This window comes from Hyaena hyaena, unplaced genomic scaffold, assembly GCF_003009895.1.
Source record: "Hyaena hyaena isolate Hyena2069 unplaced genomic scaffold, ASM300989v1 scaffold_261, whole genome shotgun sequence".
Classification (NCBI taxonomy): Eukaryota; Metazoa; Chordata; class Mammalia; order Carnivora; family Hyaenidae; genus Hyaena; species Hyaena hyaena.
This window is the reverse complement of record NW_024080893.1, coordinates 2,119,634-2,140,034: the sequence shown is the minus strand read 5'-3', so window position 1 is coordinate 2,140,034 and position 20,401 is coordinate 2,119,634. Positions and strand designations below refer to the sequence as shown.

Genomic DNA, 20,401 nt, shown 5'->3' with positions numbered 1-20,401 from the left:
TTTTTTTTTTCTTTAGGAGAACAAAGAAGTGTGACAGCAGCATAATGTTTCTCAGTTTAAATTGGAGTGTGAAAGTAATTTAAGCAAGAGAAACTTCTGGGTTTAAAATTTTGTATGATTATTCTAGTCTTTTAGCTTTTATTTGGAATTTTAGTTGAATTTGTGGTTCTTGGATTTTGAAGTAACTCACTTCTAAGGCTTAGCGTTGCTCTGTATGCCATGCCGTGTATCTCTTACTTCAGTTCTTACAGACAGGTGATGCTTCATCAACCAGATGTGATCCTTCAGTGAAATTCATGATGGGAATAGCAAAACTGGGCAAAATACATGGATAGTCCTATCTCTTTAGAGTCAAGGAGATAAATATCAATGGAAATCTAGATGATTCTGATTTGTGAGCAGAGAAAAGATTAGTCTGGCTGTCAGGGATTCTGATTTTAATCCTAAACATGGTAGCCTTTCTGTCACTATGCAGCATTCTCATTTTGGAGATTCTTCTTATTCTTCCATTTGTTTTTTTGGATTCAAGGTGTTCATGAGGGATCAACACCTGTGAAGGAGGGATGAGAAGCAGTGTTGTGCAGAAGAGGAGACGGATTGTGATGTGTTGTGGCGATGCTTCTGTGAACCCAGTGGGGAGCTCTGGCAAAGGTCATGTTATTGGAGGTCCCGTGCTGGGCAGCATGACTGGGCCTTTGTGCCCCATCACTCTTCGTTGCTGGATGTGGCTGCCATGGGAGAAGCATGACTCTAGCGTGCTCCTCTCTGTAGCAGAGGCAGACCCTGCAGATGCTGACAGCTGGAGGCTGTCTGCTGACCACTCCCCTGCTTCTGGGCAAGTCCTTCCTTGATGAGAGAGCCTGGAGGAGTTTCTCTGTGTCTTCCAGAATACTCTGGACTCAGATTCACCTAAGGTTAACCTTTTGTCACATTTGATTTCTACCTTTTTCTCTATACCCACTTCCTCATTCACATGCATACAACACACTTTTTGTTTTAGGTGAACCATTGGAAAGATGTTTTTTTTTCCCCTAAAACCATTTGCAGGCATATTGAAAACCCCTTGATGTTCCAGCATGCATCTTCCAAGAATAATGACATGTTCCTGCATAGCCATAGTAGCATCACACTCAAGAAATTTAACATTGATAGTTATATTACCTAATATACAGTCCAAGTTTAAATTCCCCACATATCTGCCAAATAGAATTTGTAACTTTTTTCCCCTTTTGGCTCAATCAAAGGTCAAGGCAATCATAATTTTAAGGATTTTTTTCTGCCCTTTTCTCTCTCTTTTATTCTCCTGGGAATATATTTACTCCTTCATTTGTAAATCACTTTTTCTCCTTTCTTCTTTCCTATTGTTCCCAATCTATTTTCCATTTGGAGGTTTAACTGTCCTCTATTGGGAGTTATGGTATAACTCATCATTTGCATTAGGGTCTGAACTACATCAGGCTTTTGTATGTTACTTGTACATTGGACTGACCCAGTTTAACTACTCGTTGAATGTTTGTTCAGTAACACTTAACACAATGTTTATTATGCAGTAGCTACAAATGTAAATGACAACTCAGGGTTTATAAAATGAAGTTTAGTGGCAGTTGTAAATAACTGAATGTTGTATATGTGTACAATTGAAGATTAGGATCCAAAGCAGAGGCACAAAGGTGTTAAGTACCTCATACTCTATAGAATCACAAATACATTGGGGCTAGGGAAAATCTCCTGGACTTATTAAGAGGTGGTTGACCCAGTGCTACAATCCTGATTGCTCATTGCAGCCTCAGGAAACTCACTGACTCTCGCAGTTGACAGAGTAAAATAACTAGAGAAAGGGCAAGAAGGAAGGAAGAGAGGCTCATTGGAGTTGAAATTAACAACAAAGGTCTTATTGTTAGCCATCCAGAACCTGATGACCCCAGTAGCAGATACAGGGGACAAGCTTAGGGAGTCTTGAATCAATATGGGGAAGACTCAGATGTCCCATACCGGAGAACTCTGTGTGCCCATGTGTGCATGCAAAGCACATGCATACACATGCATGCACACACACACACACACACACACACTACTCCTTTGAGAGAGTACTATTTGTCATCTGCTACACAGAGGTTGGCTGATGGTCAGAGTTGGCCAAAGAGTAGCTGTGGGATATCACTAGAACTCTTCAAAGCAAACCCTATTCGTATAAAAAGGTTTGGTTTCCTCCCTAATTCCTCCTTCTTGCCCCAGTGGCAGTAAGTTTAGAATCAGAAAAGAGAGAGGTACCAGTTTTTTGGGGGAAGCCGAAACTTGGGAAGGGGAAGGTCAAAGGGAATGATATTAGAGGCTTAAATGGATTGGAACTGAGTTTTCAATATTTTACATGACTGGAAAGTTATTGGATATGACTGAATGACATTAAAAATAGTGAAGAGAGAAGCAGTTGAACTTGGTTGAAGGCAGGATTGGAAAAGAAATCATATCAGTATCTGACTAAATGCAGTCTGCTAAGTAATCTGGTTACTCCTGTGAGACAAGTTCTCCCTGAGAAACCTTAAGGAGGTGAGAGGCAGGAACGTATTTGGTGGGAGGATGGGAAAAGGTAGAGAGTGAGAGCGAAGAGAACCTGGAGATGAACATGCTGACGTGTACAGGGGCAGTGTTGATCCAGCCACTGACTCAATAAATATTTAGTCAGTGTGTGTTCTCATAAATGTTGTGGAACAGTACAGAACAAAACAGTCATAGTCTCTCCCTCAGGGAAATTATAACTCTTAATTAGAAAGTATATAAACAGATGACCAACAAATTATGAAGGCTCTGCATACCTGAAGAGAGGAAAGCATTAGAGCCAAATGAAGTTACAAAATTAACTTGACACGTATTTAATGGTATGCAGAATGGTTACTGTGCTGCACAATAATTTCTTTAGAAGCAATTCTTCCATCTGTTCCTTCGTTTCTGTTCCTACTGTCACTACCCTGTTTAGGTTCTTGTTAGTGCTTACAAAAACTAATGCAAGAGGCTTCCACGTGGCCTCCCACTTTTCGTCCAGCTTATATCATGCTGCTGCATCAGTTTTCCAAAAAGCCAGGCTTTTAAGTCAGCGCTTGCACAAAAACCTATGGTGGCTCCTCGGTAAAAGTCCAAATGTCCTGTTCCAGAATTCCAGGACAAGTGAAATCAGGCACAAATCATCCCCATACTCCTCTGTCATGTGTACCCTAACTAGTGTGCTAAGTTGCTAGGTATGCCATGAACATGACGGTATGTGCAAGACGCTTTTGCATTTTTGCTAACATTATTTTCCATGCTTGGAATGCTTTGGCCTCTATTTCTATTGTGTCTCTCCAGGATTGGTTTCTCTTCTTTAGCTTTAAGATACAAATTTCCAAACATTTGTAAGATTCCTCACATAGATGGCCTATAGCTATCACACTAACACAAGTCAAAAATGTATCTACTTAAGCTCACAAACTGGCCATCCTTCTATGTTTCCAATATTAGTTAGTGGGAAAGTATTACATCATTTCCCAAATAGATGCTTTGGAGTCATCTTACTTTTTTCTTTCTGTTTTACTATCATATTTCATTAGGCAACAAGTTTCATAAATTTGATTTCAGTTCCCTACTTTCAAAGTGGACTTTGGAACCTGACAATAATATCTACTTCCAGTGTTGTTGTAAAGATTATATGATATAGGGCATGTAAATTGCTTAGCACAGTACTTTGAATATAATGTCTTCAATAGCTCAGTTTTGTTCCCTCACTACTGGTCTAAATTAGGCTCATGCTTATTTTTATTTGTTTATTTAGCCTCGGCTTTGAAACTGCATTACATTGAGTCTTTTAGCTGCTAATCAACTTCTAATCAAGATTCTTCTTTCCTCTTTCATCCCTCTTTCTCTTACTTCATTCCTTTTCCATCTTGTTTTAAAAAGGATTTATGCCTGCTAATCTCTTTATACTCTGCCTTTCCCCACCAGACAGCTACTTTTCAGAAATACATCTAATAAGGTCACTCAAGTAGACTGAATTGTCATTTACAATTCCTCACTTTCTTCCTTGGAATTGTGCCTTTGTGCCCTGTATTAGAATTATGCCTCTGTGTTGTATCAACTGTGATTGGAGTTACTTCTCCACCCAGTGATGTTGGCCACGTACTTGCTTGGCCAATGGTACAGGTAGAAGTATCGGTGTGGCAATTTATAGGTAAGGCTCTGTACTTCTGTGATCTATTCCTCCAAGTGTGTTTTTATGCTCTATTATAAGAATAACAAGTGGCGGAACAGTCACATAACTACTGGTCCCACGAGAAAGATGAAGACTTACGGAACAAACCTAAATGTAACCCAAAGCTTGGAGTCTACCCTGGATCACTGGACTTTGGGCAAATCAGGTTGAAGTTAAATGAACTATAGCTTCTCTGCAAACTCAAGAGTAAGAAAAATAAATATATTTTTCATTGCTGTAAAGCTTTGAAATTTTGACATGTAACGGAAAACTGACTAATAGAGTCATCTTTTAATTTCAAAATCCCTGGTATTTATATGAGTTAGGGTTCTCCAGAGAAATAGAGCTAACAGGATGTGTATACATGCATGCACAAGTTCGCAATCTGGCAAGTCTGAGATCTGCAGGGCAGGTTGGCAGGTTGGAGACCCAGGGAAGAGCTGATGTTGCAGCCTAAGCCTGAAAGCAGTCTGGAAGCAGAATTCCCTCTTTTTCTGTGGAAGACCTCGGTCTTGTTCTTGTAAGGCATTCAGCTGATTGGGTGCAGTCCATCCATATAACAGAGGGCAGTCTGCTTTACTCAGAGCCTACTGCTTTAAATGTTAATTTCACCTAACAAATCCCTTCATGCTGACATCTAGGCTGGAGTTTGACCAAACATCTGGGTATCATGGCCTAGCCAAGGTGATACATGAAGTGATCCATACTCTTTAATTTATAAGTCCAAAGGGGTCTCCAAGAGACTGAGAAAGACCAGGGATGCAGAGCTGAGTTAACATTAACATCCTTCCCAAGCTTTCTGGCTGCCATCTAGTAAACATCTATGTCCTGCATCCTCACTAATCCAAAATAGTAAGTCTGGATCTTAGGAGTATGATTTCTGGGGACATAATCCATGTTATAACTCGCACACCTCTGTACCATTGCCCAAGCCATTGCCTCTGCCAGGAATACTGTTTCTCCTCTGTTCTCTTGTTGAAATTCTATCCATTCTTAAAAGGTCTTATTTAAATATTGCTTCTTTTGTGAAGCCTTCTCCAATGCTACTCCTACTCCCAAGTCAAAATTAATCATATCTTCCCCGAGATTTTTGCAGTAATTTTCATATAATTCTATTATAGCTAGAGATGTGAGTATCCATCTTCTTCATTAGCTGTCACCCTTTTGATGAAGACACTAGGTCTTAGCCATCTTTGCATCTTTTATGTGCCCAGTGGAGCATCACATACATGGCAGGCATTTGCCAAATGTTTATTAAATTAAGTGATTTAATGATCACATGAAGATTAAGTGACAAATTAATTTTAGTGGCATGGAATCCACTTGTAAAGATTTGTATTTTGTACTACATATTATGAGGGCTATATTTATGCCTAACATTACTGTTGCATAAATACTTAAAATGGTTATAAACCAAGATCCAATTCCAGGTAGTACGTTGTGTTACAAAATGCACTGGGCTTTATTTCCATAGCCCAGCATCTCAAACCTACTATTAACAAGCTGTGTAACTGAGGGCAAATTACCTCACCTCTCCAAGCTTCAGCGTTCTCATCTGTAAAATGATGGTGTTGGGCCAATAATCTCTATTCCTAAATCTTGCAATTCTATATCTTGTAAGTTAATATCAAATTAGTGTCAGACTTATTTATCCAGTAAAGAAAAAAGAAGCCCAAAGGCAAAACTAGGGGGAAAAAAAAAGACAACACAGGACATTTAGGCTAAAGGTCAGATGGTATCCATACTTGTTTCAGGAGTCATCAGCAGCATCCACAAGGAGCACTGTGACTCTTCTCCCAGCAGGAACATCTGGCAGTCCAGAGCTAGACAGAGACAACCCCGGCAGCTGTCAGGCCTGCAGAACTGCTGAATGTGAATGGGAGTTAGGCACAGTGTGTAATCTGAGAGGCAGAATGGTGGGCAGGCAGTAGTCATTCCTAACAAAGGGTCACAACGAGGCCATCTGATTCAACTCATTGTATCCCAAAAGTGTGGGGAAAGCATAAGCTGGGACAGAAATTGGAGTTAGCAGTGAAAGAAGCTTCCAGGTCACCTTCAATCACCTTCAATCTCAAAGATAGGTTCCATTCTCTAGAGTTGCCCCCCCCCCTTTTTTTTTTGGTCTTCCCGTGAGCTGGAACATAAGTGTTTGCAGCCCAGCTTTGACTACCCAGGCAAGATAATATCCCAGAGTTTGGAAAATGTCTCTTAAACCTTAATGTACAAAAGAATCATGTGGGAAATCTTGTTAACATGCAGGTTCTAATTCAATAGGTTGGATGGAAAATTTGAGATTCTGTATTTCTAACAAGCTTCCGGTAATGCTAATGCTGTCAGTCCATGCACCATACTTTGAGTAGCAGTGCTTCAGATGATGACGGAGCAACAGATGGAAGGTCCTGGGTCCTTCCAGAATTGCATAAAGCAGAGCCAACTTGTAAACCTGGACTGCTTACTTCAAGATTGTTACGTGGGAGAAGTAAATGTTCTATTCTTTAAACCACTACATTATGGAGGTTTCTATTCTAGCAGCTTAGCCTTTCCTCTAATACAGACAGAATTGAAAATAAGGAAATTTCATACATAACATTTAAGGAAGCCTTTACTTCCATTTGACAGTATGTTGTACTGTTTCTTGTTTTGTGAAGCCATTAATTTTCACATCTGTTGCTATTAAAAGAAACCTCATTTGCTTTTACTGCATTTGTTGGCATCTTTTTGTCAATCACACTGTCATCCCTTTGTGATAAACTATGCAAGAGATAAGAGGGGGGAATTGTGGGAAAACCTCAAGTATCTAGCTTTGACACCTTGTATCTGAGTATATGGTGATGTTACTAGCTGAGAAAGAAGAGAAAATAGACTGAGGTGACATGCATGATTTTGAGATATGAGAAATTATAGGTGCTTTGGAATTATGCTTTAAATTTGGGGGAGAAGTCTATAGGTGGGTGTCTTGGCTCCTCCACTTATTAGCTGTATGACTTTGAATAAGCTACTCAATCTTTCCTAGCATCCGTTTTCTGATTAGTAATGTGAGAGATAAAATTAACATCTACCTCTGGGGGCAGTGATAGGCATTCAGCGAAACAATGCAAGTAGAGTTTAGCACCGTACTTGGCACACAGAAGCACTCAATAAATCTTAGTTATTTTTATCGTAAGTGGGAGCTGAAATCATGCATGGATGAGACTGCAGAGCGTGTGTAGTGTGAGAAGAGAAGTGGTGTGAGGACAAACCAACACTTGCAAAGTGAAAGATAAGAATTATACCCAGGAGACCAAAAAAGGAATAGTCAATATAAGAAGGGAAATAGGGGAAATTTAGTTTCAAAGAAGGTGTAGTCAGCAATGATGGAATGCTGCAGAGAGGTCTACTAAGATGAGGACAGAGAAGGGTTCATCTAGCCTGAGGCTACGCTGCCTTGGGTTGAGGTATAGTATATAGCGATGAGAAAGTAGAAAGTGCAAGCAGAGCTATTTGGATTATATAAATGGAGTTTGCATGGAAAGGGAAGCAACGAGATGGAAGGTTTGAGAAAGCACAAGGAAAAGGAATTGGAAAAAACTGAGAAATGAGGACTTGGGGTTGAGGAAGTTCTGAAATACAAGGGAATATGAGTCTAAGGGTACTATGGAGATTGAGACGATATAGAGGGCTTGTCTTTTCCTTTGGTATTTTGCTGGCCTTTCTTGGATATTATAGGATGAGAGGCATAGCTGGAGTAACTTTGGGGGTTAATAATCTTTGTATTAAAACAGTTGTTAGGGCTTGGACTTCGTGAGAGCTGGATCTTTGTATGTGAAATACTAGTAAACTTCCTCCCATGGGCAGGGGCAGCCATCCCTGGATACAAACACACAAACCTAACCATCATTTATGTAAACCTACTGGTTGCAACAGCCCTGATGGACCTGGCTCAGTGACTTAAACTTGCCTATGAAGCTGCAATGGACCATGGCTTCTCTTTTCCCACCTGGATGTACTCTGTGCTCCCAGTTTCCCTGATAGGACTTTTGTGATACAGACAGCTGATGCTGTCCGGTGCTTCACTCTATTCTTGTTCCTTGTTCTAGCCTCTTCTGCTCTGTCCTGCTGCTACCCAAGACTCGGACTAACAGCAGCCCCGAAAATAAACCAGGACAAGCAGTGCTAGTAGCTGTGTGCTGCCTAGTCCAAATGCAGGTCCATCAAGTAGTGTGAGGATCAGATCTCCTGTAGGCTTTGAGACCTGGGCTTAGACATCACTGTGCTGTTTCATCAGTGGCTCTTAAAAGACTGACTGAACATGAAAGAGAAAGGCAGATCCACTGACCACTGACCCAGAAAAAAAAAAGTCTATCCATCACCATCTAAGTGCTATTGCAGTTCAACTTTGCTGTGAGAGACACGTCTGCAAAATGGATAGGACTATTAATGGTAAGAATGTCACCTAACAATTATACAAGACTTTGAAGATGTCAAAGTGATCTCACATACATTATCTCATTTGTGAGGAGTTTTAGGTGATCTTTGGGAAAACATCCTTTACGGAGTCTGAGACTCTGGGTACCCGATGTCATGAGATTCTTTCTGTGGGAACCAAAAGGATTAAAACACTGTGACTACTGTTAGAAAATGAGGTGTGATAGGTCTCTGGTTATACATATGCAGCAGGGGAGGGAGACATGTAACATGTACAAATCTGTGGCTTGCAGTCCTTTTATTTAGAATCAGACTCTGTTATGGATACCATTTCTGTAAAAGAATAGGAAGAAACTTAAACCCTCAGAGGTAAGCAAATTGTGTTTGGATGCCATTATGGACTTAGAATTGCACATAATGGTAATGTTTGTATTTTTTTCCCATCAGCAACTGAGCCTTGCCAACATGGGGTCTCTTGAGTGTTCAGACAAGTGAAGACTCCCTGCTTTAGGTACAGGGCAGGAGCAGTGAAGGAGTAATATCTGGATATTACTTTGCACTACATTTTGGGGGAGTAAAGGTAAAGTAAAGTGCTTTGGACGGTCTCTTAACACCCTGTGATTTCTATCTCAGGGATAAAAGAAACAAACTGAAGTCTCTCCTAGAGAGGGCCTGAGGTCTCCCTTATTTTGACAAGCTTTAGACTGTGTACTAAACTGGAAGTAAAGCAATCAACAACAAAGTATGCATTATTAAGAAATGCTTTCAAGACACAGGGGTGATCAACATCCTGTAGTACAGAACAGTAGGCTGGTGAACTTCAGGGGGTGATGTTATTGGCCAGACTAGTCCTACCTCTAGCAATCAGGGTTAGGTGGCACCCCTTTTCTAAAAAAATGATGTTTATTTATTTTTGAGAGAGAAAGATAAGAGCACAAATGGAGGAGAAGCAGAGAGAGAGAGGGAGGCACAGAATCTGAAGCAGGCTCCAGGCTCTGAGCTATCAGCACAGAGCCCGACGTGGGGCTCAAACTCACGAACTTTGATATCATGACCTCAGCCAAAGTTGAACGATTATCTGACTGAGCCACCCAGGCACCACTACAGGTACCCCTTTTGATCAAAGTCACTGGGATGACCACAAGTTAAAGAAGTGAAGCTGCCCAAACACAGAAGCTCTATAAATCATGGTAGGAAAAAAATGGCAACAATAGCAACAACTACACAACTGTCTCTTTATCGCTTTGCAGGCAGTGTGAGCGTATGGCCAGCCAGAGATTGGCCTCATCACCTGCATCACTGCACACATGGAGTAACTGCTATCAGCAGCTTCACCGACAACCTGGCGATTATCTGCCAGATAAGATCTGTGGGATTGTGGTGAAGAGACTAACAGAGCCACCACTCAGTACACCATAAACATGATCACTGGAGTTGAATAATATTATTGAATTGTTTTATTGTACTTAACTCTGAAGTTTTCTGTAAAAGCTTTTTTTAAAAATTCGGTGAAAGGACATGTTTTTTAATTTTTAAACATCTTTTCATTTCTAAAATCTTCATGGAGATAATTTTGACCCTAGATACTTTGGTTAAACATCACTATTTATTTTGATGTATTTTCTTGCTGCAAAGCTCTTCTATGAAACAAGAGCTCAGATTAAAGATGAAGGAGATTTACTGCAACTAGATTAAGGTGCTGAACAATGCTCACCATCATTCACATTTTCAAGCTCCACCAGTGATATGAGTTATATTTCGAAAAAGATACAGGATGGTATTTTTTTTCATCTGATGGTACACATCTTCTGACATTCATGTAGACATTCAATGGTTATGTAGCACACTGCTTTCCTCTTAAAACAGAACTTTAAAATGCTACTATCAGTCAGGAAAACTGTTTGTATGTTATTAGTCTCAACAAAAAAAATTCTCCAAACTTGAGTCTTCAGAAAATGATGAATGTTCTGAATGCCAATTCTATTTATTTGATATTTAAAAACCATATCCTTTCTCAGAGCCTCCAGGCATATGCATAATAACATCACCCACTGAAGTACTTCAAACAGATAAATGTGCCATAAAACCAAAGTTAGCAGTATACAAATGAGTAACTTATGTTCTGCCTGGGTAAGGAAGTACAAAGGATATAATTCACATTGTGGCCAAAAATTAGTACAGGAATTACAAAATCGGGGACCTACCACACATTCATCCATCTGTCCATCCATCCATCCACTCATCTATTCATTTATTTATTCACTTAGATACTTAGAGCATCCATACTTAGAGCATATATTCTAGGTACTGTTCCAGATGCATCAGTGAACAAAAGTGCCAGCCCTTATGGAGCTTACCTTCTAATGGGGGAGAGAGATAATAATCAACACACATAATAAATAAGGAAATTAATCAAAAAGTGATGTGTTGTGAAACAAGAGAAAGTAGTGTAGGAGGATTGGATGTATTGGAGTGTCTGTGGAGTAGGGAAGGCGTGGAATTAAACAGGGTGGTTGGGGGAAGCTCCACTCAGAAGGATGGTAAAGTGGCTGTGCTGGCAACTAGGGGGAGAAGATTCCAAGTAGAGGGAACAGGTAAGGCAAAAACCTTCAGGAAGGAGTCAGACTGGTACCTGTTCAAAGAATAACAAGGAAATCTAAGGGGTTAGAGGAGCATGTACATGAAGAGAGGAGGGGGGGAGCAAATCAGAGAGGTAATCAGGGCCAGAGAAGATACAGCTCTGAAGGACTTGGAAAGCTTTGGCTTTCATTTGGAGAGAATCAGGGAGCCAGTCCAAGAATCTGAGCAGAAGCATGACATGGTCTAGCTTCTGTTTCAGTAGAGTCACTCTGGCTGCTTTGCTGAGAATAGTTCACAGGGAGGCATGCTTAGGAATAAGGAGATCTGCTTGAAAGCTGTGGAAGTAATGCAAGGGAGAGAGGCCATTGGCTTGGACAGGGAGCTGGACTTGAGGTGGTGAGAAGAAGTCAGATTCTGCATGATTTTCTGAAACACAAAATAAAATGTTCCTTGTTCTCTAACATAGACTGGGAATCTGTCAGCTTGATGACTATAGCCGTGTGACACGGATTTCAGTTCAAATAGGACTGTGGTCATCTATCATGTGTGGGAATGTATGGATAACTGGCAGAGCTGCTCTTGCATGGGTCTGTTTTCAATTAGGAATCCAGAGTCCTCAAAAGACTCTTCTGCTCAAAGAAGGTGGCCAATGCATATGTATTTGATTCAAAGGACAATAGTTAAGTGTCATAGGGAATGCGTGATTCTGAATGGATTTCAAAATCTGGCTCTCTGACTAGGCCCTGGCCTAGCTCCAATCGATCAGCCTTGAGAAGAAGCTTCAATAAAAAGGCTGCATCATGAAACATTTTTGGGACATTGGGAACAAAAGGAGTCAGCATAATTGGCACTGGCAACTTCATCAGCAAGCAGAGATGGTGCTATATTTTAGACATTGGTGCCCTCAACCATTGGGCTCCAGCCACTTGGTGGTGGTGCCCACATTGGCAGGCTTCAGTGGCACTGGCAGAACATTCAGTTGGCACTGGCTAAGGTGCTTTTGATGGGTAGATACTGGGCATTGTAGCCCAGCAGCATAAACATCAGTACCTTTGATATGTTGGGCACCTGCAGCTATGAAGAGGCCTTTGGCAGTCATTAATAGTGGATTTGGCACCCTCAGTGGGTATTAACAGCATTGAGAGCACTTTTGGTAAGTCCTGGTGGCACTACTTCAAGCTTTGGTGATGAGCTAGAGCAAGAGAGGCAGAAAAGAGCAGATGCCACATGGTCAGTGAGCAGTCTGGTTAATGGTGCACATGTGATGTGAGATACCCAGAATGAATCATTAAGAGAGATTTCAGAAAGGTTTAGAATACAGAGAAGCATAACCCCACTTTGAAACCCTGGCTGGAGCTGCTGATTACACCTTCTATATTTATAGTGAGGGAATAATCTAAGAACTATTTCACTGCAGTTGAGGTGAAAACAGTCACAAAAAACAATATCCTGGCCCTTATTAAAATGTTCCCAGCCTCATTGTCTGGGATATTTTTGGTCAGTTTAGAATTTTTAATTACCCCAGACACTGGAGTGACTTAAAATTTTCAGGTGTACTCATGTGAATCCCCAGTAGTGAGTCAGCTTTTAACAATAGTTTTAATAGTTATTATTTATTTAATTCAATAAGAATTTTTAAGCACAAAATATATATGTCACATCATCCGAGGCATTATAAAAATGTAAAAGGGTCTAAGGCTCCTTCTCTCCAGGAATATATAATTTCCCTGGGTATATATTTGAATATAAGGAAATAATTAAGTGCCAATGTTTTTATAAGCTACAGAAAAGAAAAGGAACTTGAGTGGATGGGAGAAATTTGGGAAGTGTCTCTTCTATAAATTCTCTTGGAGTTAATATATGGGGAAGGTAGTGAATGCCTCTCTCTCTGCCTGTCTTTGTCTCTGTGTGTATGTGTGTGTATGAGTGAAAGTGAGCATGCATGCACAAGAGAGAGAGACACATAGACAAAGAGACAGAGATGTAGTGAAAGATAGAGAGTGCATGAATATGGGCATCCATTTCTCCTTACTGTCTCTAGACCAAGCAGGAACACGGGCAGCATCTTCTGTCTGAAGTGACACCCTCAATACTCTATTTTGCTAAAAATACTAATTCTTTGAGATTCAGCTCAAGCATCATCTACCTATCCAGAAAACTTTCCTTGGCCCTCATGTACTTAGCTTTACCCTCCTCTGTAGTAGGATTTTCCCCCCTTTCAAACCGTAGTTTAGTTTTATACATATTTATCTGTGTCCAAAATGTAGGTAGAACTCCTTGAGGCAGGGAGTTATCCATTTTTGTCTCCTTATCTCTGAAGCTAGCACCGGGCCAAAATGAACTGACTGATTGTATGGATGTATGAATCATGATTCACTGATGAACATCTGGGCATGTGGGTGTTTGCAGACATTATGTGTCTGGAGTTGCCCTAGACCTCTTTCATCTGGCTCCAGTCCTATTGGGGATACTAAGAAGTAAGGTCAATTGTTACTTTGCATCTGTAAAGTGCTCTGTCAAAAGTAGACACCAGAAATGTTGATAGATGATGACGACATTGAGTCCTAGAGGTAAAAGGTAGGGAAATAATCTTCTTTATCTATGCAATAACTTCTTGTACATTTGTGGAGGGAATTTCACATTCAAAAATTGCTATATGTTTACCTCTTATTATTAGGAAAACTATAAATACAACCTTTCTCCAACAAGCAGTAGCCTCTAAGTAAAGAAAGAATCGAGGTTTAAATCTGGTGATGCCTTGAAGTATAGGCTTTTAATGTGTTGGGACTCTTTGGCTTACAAATTATAAGCTTAAAGATCATTTAAAGTATATCTATTTCCCATTTATACCATTATGAATTTATAGAACAAATAAAGCTAAACTCTATTTTCTCTTGAAGACATGAAAGAAGGAATCTAGTTGTTTCTTGAGTACTCATTTTCTCTGATGAGAACAGTAGTTATCTGTTAACTTAAAAAAAAATAGCTGAACCTTTACTTATTAAAATAGAAGACGCTAGATCTGTGGGAGATAGTGAAAACAGCCAGTCATTTTTCCAAAGGTGAAGACAGTGATAGGCTATTCGCAGAGCACAGACATGTGATATTCTGGTGATAGAAGCAGTAAAGGAAGGTGGTTAAGAGCATAGACTCTGGACCCAGGCTGCTTAGTTCAAATCCAGACTCTGCCACTTACTAACTGTGTGACCTTAGGAATGTTACTTAACTTCTCTCTGTGTTAGTTTCTTAAACCGTAAGATAGAGAATTAATTTTAAGATTTAAATGAGTTAATGTATAGTTAATCTAACAGTACCTAGAACAGTGCCTGGCACATAGAAAATTTGTGTTTAAGTGCTGGCTGTTAACATAGGTGTTTGCCTGTGGTGTCTTTCTGAGCATGTTCAGAAAATCCCAGGGGAATGTGGATTCTTATGGAGTTCTACCATGGTCACTGTGGATCTACAGATCAAACTAAAGTCAAAAGACAGAAATCTAAAATCCCATTTACCACCAAAAAAGAAATGTTCACAAAGAAATACCAGGTAATTAAAAAGTGCTTAGCTTAGGGCAGGAGAATATTAACTCTGTCACTAGTTAGCCTGCTCCATTGAAGCTGACTACAGATATCTGTTAGGGTTCGAAGTAGTATTTGACTTATTATGGCTTGAAGGGCAAAGTGATGGATGAATTTCATAGCTGGATTGATGGCACTGGTTATATTTCAGAGGCTGGTTCTTACAAATGAGAAACAAATAGCATCTGACTGAACAAGTAAGCAAATGCTTTGGGTCACTTTCTGCTCCAAATACCATAAGCTATCTCAAAACTACTCACAGTAAAGAGTTTTTAAGATGCATAGGAATTTTTGGTTTTTGGTTCATCTGCCTCCTCCTCCAGGAACCCTCTCCTGATTTCTTGTACATGAGAGACCTGCCCTTATATTTAATATTCAGAACACGTATTTTTACTTCTGTTATAGCTTATTCGAGCTCTGCTTTGCATTAAAATCACTTGAATATTGGTTCAACCTCCTTTGCTAGATTGTAGTCTCTTTGAAGGCAAATACTGTGTAATCTCAACTTTTTTCTCCTTGCCCTGTGTCTGAGACATAAGTAGGTGCTCACTGCATTTGCAGACATAAATTGAACACAGACTTCTCACTTGAGTGCCATTGATCAAAAATAAGAAATAGAGCCAAATTATATTCAACTATTAAGTTAGCACTTATTTCGATTATATGGTAAGGTGGGGGGGAATGGCTTATTCAAAATGGTGGATATGTTCTTTTAGATCTCATCTGTAAATTTACATAGTTCTGTTTTTCTATGAAATCACAATGCCTTTAGCATTAATGGAACTGCATTGTCAAGTTCCACCCACTCAGCTTCTCAGTTCACTTCCGTGCTGTTCTATGCCACATACCTTTATTGAGCTCTTACTGTTCCAGGTACTCTCCATATGTACTCCTCTGCCACTTTCCACATAGTGCTGGGAACTGATTACATTACTTCTAAGAGATGCATTCAGGATGCCCTCTCAGTTCTATGTTTGTTCATTTAATTTCTTAAATAGGAAGGCCCTGGTTATGACGTTAAACACCTTTTCTTCTAGTTCCTGATGGGTTAAACAATAATCCTAAATGTGGTAAAAATTAATTTAGTGGATAATGATCAGATTTGAAAGTTTTGCTTTCTTCTTAACTAGAAAATGAATAATCTGCCCTATGAGAAATCCATAAGAATGGGAAGCTCACTATGCAATGCAGTTATAGGCATTTTTAGGCATAAACTTATATCAAGAAATGAGTCCATTTTGTTACTGTATGGTCCCAGGCAAGAACAATGGCAAAAATTCATTGAGCTTTGTTAATTTAATGAGCATTACCAAACAAATACAAGTGGCTATAACTAGTATTAATTTAGTGCCTCTAAATGCCAGGCACTTCATAAGGAGTTTTAAATTTGCAGCTCACAATAACCCAATGTGGTAGGTTCTGCTATCATTCCCATTTCACTGATGAGGAAACTGACTGGAGAATTTAATAATTTGCCCAAGTGGCACAAGTAGTAGGTGGCTAAACTAAGATTAAATTAGGTTACATCAAAAGCTTCCAAGAATATATTTTTGCCAAATTCCAAGGTCCTTGAAGGTGCCTTGGACTTAGGCTGTTTAGCTTGGTCATTTCAATATCCCCTTAGTACCCTTATTCTGCTTTGAAATATAGCATTTAGACAACACAGTGAGGGGGTAAAGAACCTCAGGTAATCTGCCTAGGTGTGAATTGTCCATTTAAAACTAAAATCGCATTTGTACATCCTCTTCACTCTGTCTACTCCCTGTTTAATATTTCTCAATAGCACTTAACATTACTTGAAATTATGTATGTTTACCTCTTTTTGTCTGCATCCCCCCTCTAGACAGTAAGCTGAAGGGGACAGTGACCTTGTAGGTTTTGTTTCCTAACATCAAATCCTCAACTTCTAGAATAGTACCTGGTATGCAGTAGGTATTTCATACTGTATCTATTGAATGAATGAAAGGAGATTCACTTTGCTTGTTGTGTATTCCTGGACTATTAATTTTTGGAGACAATTAACAGCATGAAAGAACCTCACCTTTTCCTTGGTTTACCCTTAATCTTTTAAAAATTTTGTTTAGTAAACATAAATATAGCACATATGATACTCTAGGCTCCACTTAAAGTACTTTATAAATGTTGACTCATGTAAGTCTTACAAATCCCCTGTGAAGTAGGTAAAATCAAACTTGGGGAGTCTGGCTATGTTCCCAACCATGACACCATGTGGCTTCCTGGCTGATTCTTATAAAAATGTCATCTCCATGGAGCTTAATGCTCTAAACATGTGTCTTCATTGCTCCTGGAGAGTGCCCTTCCATCCTGCCCATCTTTCTTTCCTTTCTACCCAGATTAAGGAATAAAATAAAGATTAAAGATTATTTTATTTTATTCTATTATGCTTTTTCTTCTTGGAAACAGCAATGCTTACTGTTAGTAAAACTTTTCTAAGGTCATCTTCAAGGGTAAAACAAGTGGTTTGACTCCCAGGGACCACTGGACAGTGGACATGGTCTGTCTGCCTTTCTTCTTTTCCATGTCTGTCTTCTTCCTGCTTTTCTAGGGCTTTTGGAGCCCTGGCACGATATTTCCCTTCCAGCCTTGAAAAGGGAGCTTAGTGATGTATGGATGTTGCAAAAACTACCTTTTAAACGTGAAACTTAAAAAAAAAAAAAGCCCAATATTATAAGCAATTCCTTTTCTTACATTTAGTCATTTGGTCCTTTCATGTCCTTTTACAGTTTCTCTCCCAAATGCGCAAATATCCTCAGAGCCCTGGGTCTCTACTAAGAGAGCACAGTAGTCACCCAGGAGACAATTGTCATGAGTACAGACACTTGGGATTTGGTGCACTTCTGTCACTTAGAAACAATCTGCTTCAGGGTAAGTCATTTAATACCACCCAGACTTGGTTTCCTCACCTGTGAAAGGCTCAGGAGAGATATTGAGCTGGATGTTTTAAGGTCTTTTGCAGCTCTAATTTGCGATCTTCTTGGAAGAATTACATAAGGAAGAGAAAGTGCTCAGATATCAGAGTTTCTCTTCTATTACTACTGATTTTGACATTACTCCGAGGGAGCCATTGTTCTTTATTAAATGGGGGTGAACTTCTCAAAATTGAAGGATGACAGCTGCTGGGGATGGCAATAGATCAAAACCTATTTACTTACAAAATTCCTCCCCTATTTCTCTGTAAATATCGGGGGGCGGGCGGATTATGAGTAAAAATGGTATTTCGGCTTTGTGGTCTACATAATGAACTATTCCAAGATAGATTCATTGAAAAGAGAATGTTAAAAGACCTCCTTCCTTTAGCTTAGGAAGACTGCAGTCGTCATCTTGCTTTCTGAAACTGCAGGAGGATGTTGGTGTCGGTAAATATGTTAGAATCATACTTCTCTCACATTCAGCTTCTCTGGATATCTGTCCAGCCAAACAGCTCTAGCTATTTGTACTCTGTATGTACTGGGCTTTGTCATTTGAGAGGTCCCAGAGAACTCGAGGAACATCAGGCATGCCTTCTCCCAATGTACCCCTGAAGGACAGAGTAGTTAATGGGCCCCACTTATGATCAGAAGGCATGAGGCATGAGGGAAGAGGTCACTCTAGGAAAATGCAAGCCATCAGAGTTGCTGGACTAAGAGATAATAGAAAAGATCTGAATGATTTGTTCTTGCTTTAAGACTTATATACTAAAAATTACCTAAGTTTTTCACTTTAAAGTCCATTAGTTTTTCTTCCTTCCCTATTCTCCAATGGCACCAACACTTCTCCTGAGAAATAAGTAAGCTCTTACTTAGACCTAAGTGAGCATATCTGTTTGTCCCAGAATTATAAGACATTTGCAGAACTAAATGGAACTTGAAAAGACTCTTCAGAACACCACAGTTTGTCTCACCAAGGACCAGATGTAAAGGAAGGAGAATACCCTAGACTGTGGGTCCAACTGTGTATTAACTTTAAGATAGGACCCTTAATGTTAATGGTGCATATATGTGTGTGGGATTTTGTTAAAGAGTGTATCTTCAGCCTTATGTTCATAGGCTGGTAGGTCAACACTGGGTGGCACAAAATTTAAAATACAAGCTGGCAAAAGCAAAGAAGTGCAAGTAAAAAGAAGGGGGTAGATGGAAAGTGAGTGATGGCATTGGAGAATGAAAAGTTACCCTGTCAAAGGTACCTTGAGAGCTTCTGTGCCTGCAGCCTACATTTTGTCATTGCCCTTCTGAAAAATACCAGAAGAAAGAGGAATGAATGTCTGTCATTTTTCTAAGCGACAGGGAAATAAGACTGAACCTTCCATTTTAGACTTTTAAAGAAATTACATTGGTAAAACACTTTTTCCCTAAAGCTTATACACATCTTCATCAACCATCAACACTAGAATTAACATACATCTGAATTTTTAAAAATGTTTTTATTTGTTTCTGAGAGAGAGAGAGAGAGAGAGAGAGAGAGACAGCCAGCATGAGCAGGGGAGGGTCAGAGAGAGAGGGAGACACAGAATCTGAAACAGGCTCCAGGCTCTGAGCTGGCTGTCAGCACAGAGAACAACGTGGGGCTCGAACCCATGAATGGTGAGATCACGACCTGAGCTGAAGTCGGACACTTAACTGACTGAGCCACCCAGGCGCCCCTACACATCTGAATTTTAAGGAACTTGAAAGAACTAGAGTGTTTAAGAGCACAGTTTTGGACAGGAAGCCAAACTGAGATAATGTCACATCCATAATACTCCTCTTGAGCTCTGAAATAATCTGTGAATCCACTGTAACAGCTCTAACTAACTTTGGTCCCCAGTGCTTTGTTTTATTAATAAAGCATGTGTGTGGGGGGAAACCTACTATGGGGGGGGGGGCAGGGCTTGTGTTCTCCAGTTCACCAGTTTCTACTACTCCCTATTGTCCTGTCCTTAAAAGTGTTTGAATTCTCAGTCCCTGCCAGTTTATCTCTATAGTCCTACTCACAAGCTGTTTTTTGGGTCAACTGCTCCCTTTATCTATTTGTTCTGATCAGGCTTAAGGTTAAAAGGTCCCTTTTAATTCTAGGTCTGGTTGTTTTTAAAAATGTGGGGCACCTGGGTGGCTCAGTCAGTTGAACATCCAGCTCTTGATTTCAGCTCAGGTCATGCATGATCTCACAGATCTGGAAATCAAACACTGCACTGGGCTCTGCGCTGAGAGTCTGCTTGGGCTTCTCTCCTCTCTCTCCCCTACTCTGCTCACTGGCGTGCTCTTTCTCTCTCAAAATAAATTTTTAAAACTGTGTTTGCTAACATCCTTAATGTCTTGTCCAATAGATTCTGGCCAATTCACTTGCCTAATATAGGTGGAATATGCTCCTTTCAGTAGTGAAGCACCTTGTAAAGATTAAACATGTTTTGAAAATTTATGTTTGGTGGGATTGCTGATTTGTGTGTTATCACTTAGATTAGTGATGTTTAGATAGTGAAGTCTTTATGTGTATTTGTTTCATTTCCAAGGTCTCTGATTTGTCTATGATTGTATGATGCTATTTCACACCTGATTCTACAGACCAGAGACACATGCCTCTTTTTTTGAGAGGCGATTGCAAATGTGACTTCTAAATCATTTAATTCTGAATATCACAGTCCCATGAA

At 39.8% G+C, this 20,401-nt stretch overlaps 1 protein-coding gene across 1 annotated transcript in view; it reads right to left on the bottom strand.

Moving 5' to 3' along the window:
* The window catches only part of LOC120240752 (ankyrin repeat and sterile alpha motif domain-containing protein 1B-like), a 928,108-nt gene that overhangs the window by 131,219 nt on the left and 776,488 nt on the right, over positions 1 to 20,401 (bottom strand). The gene's annotated exons all lie outside the window — the stretch shown is intronic.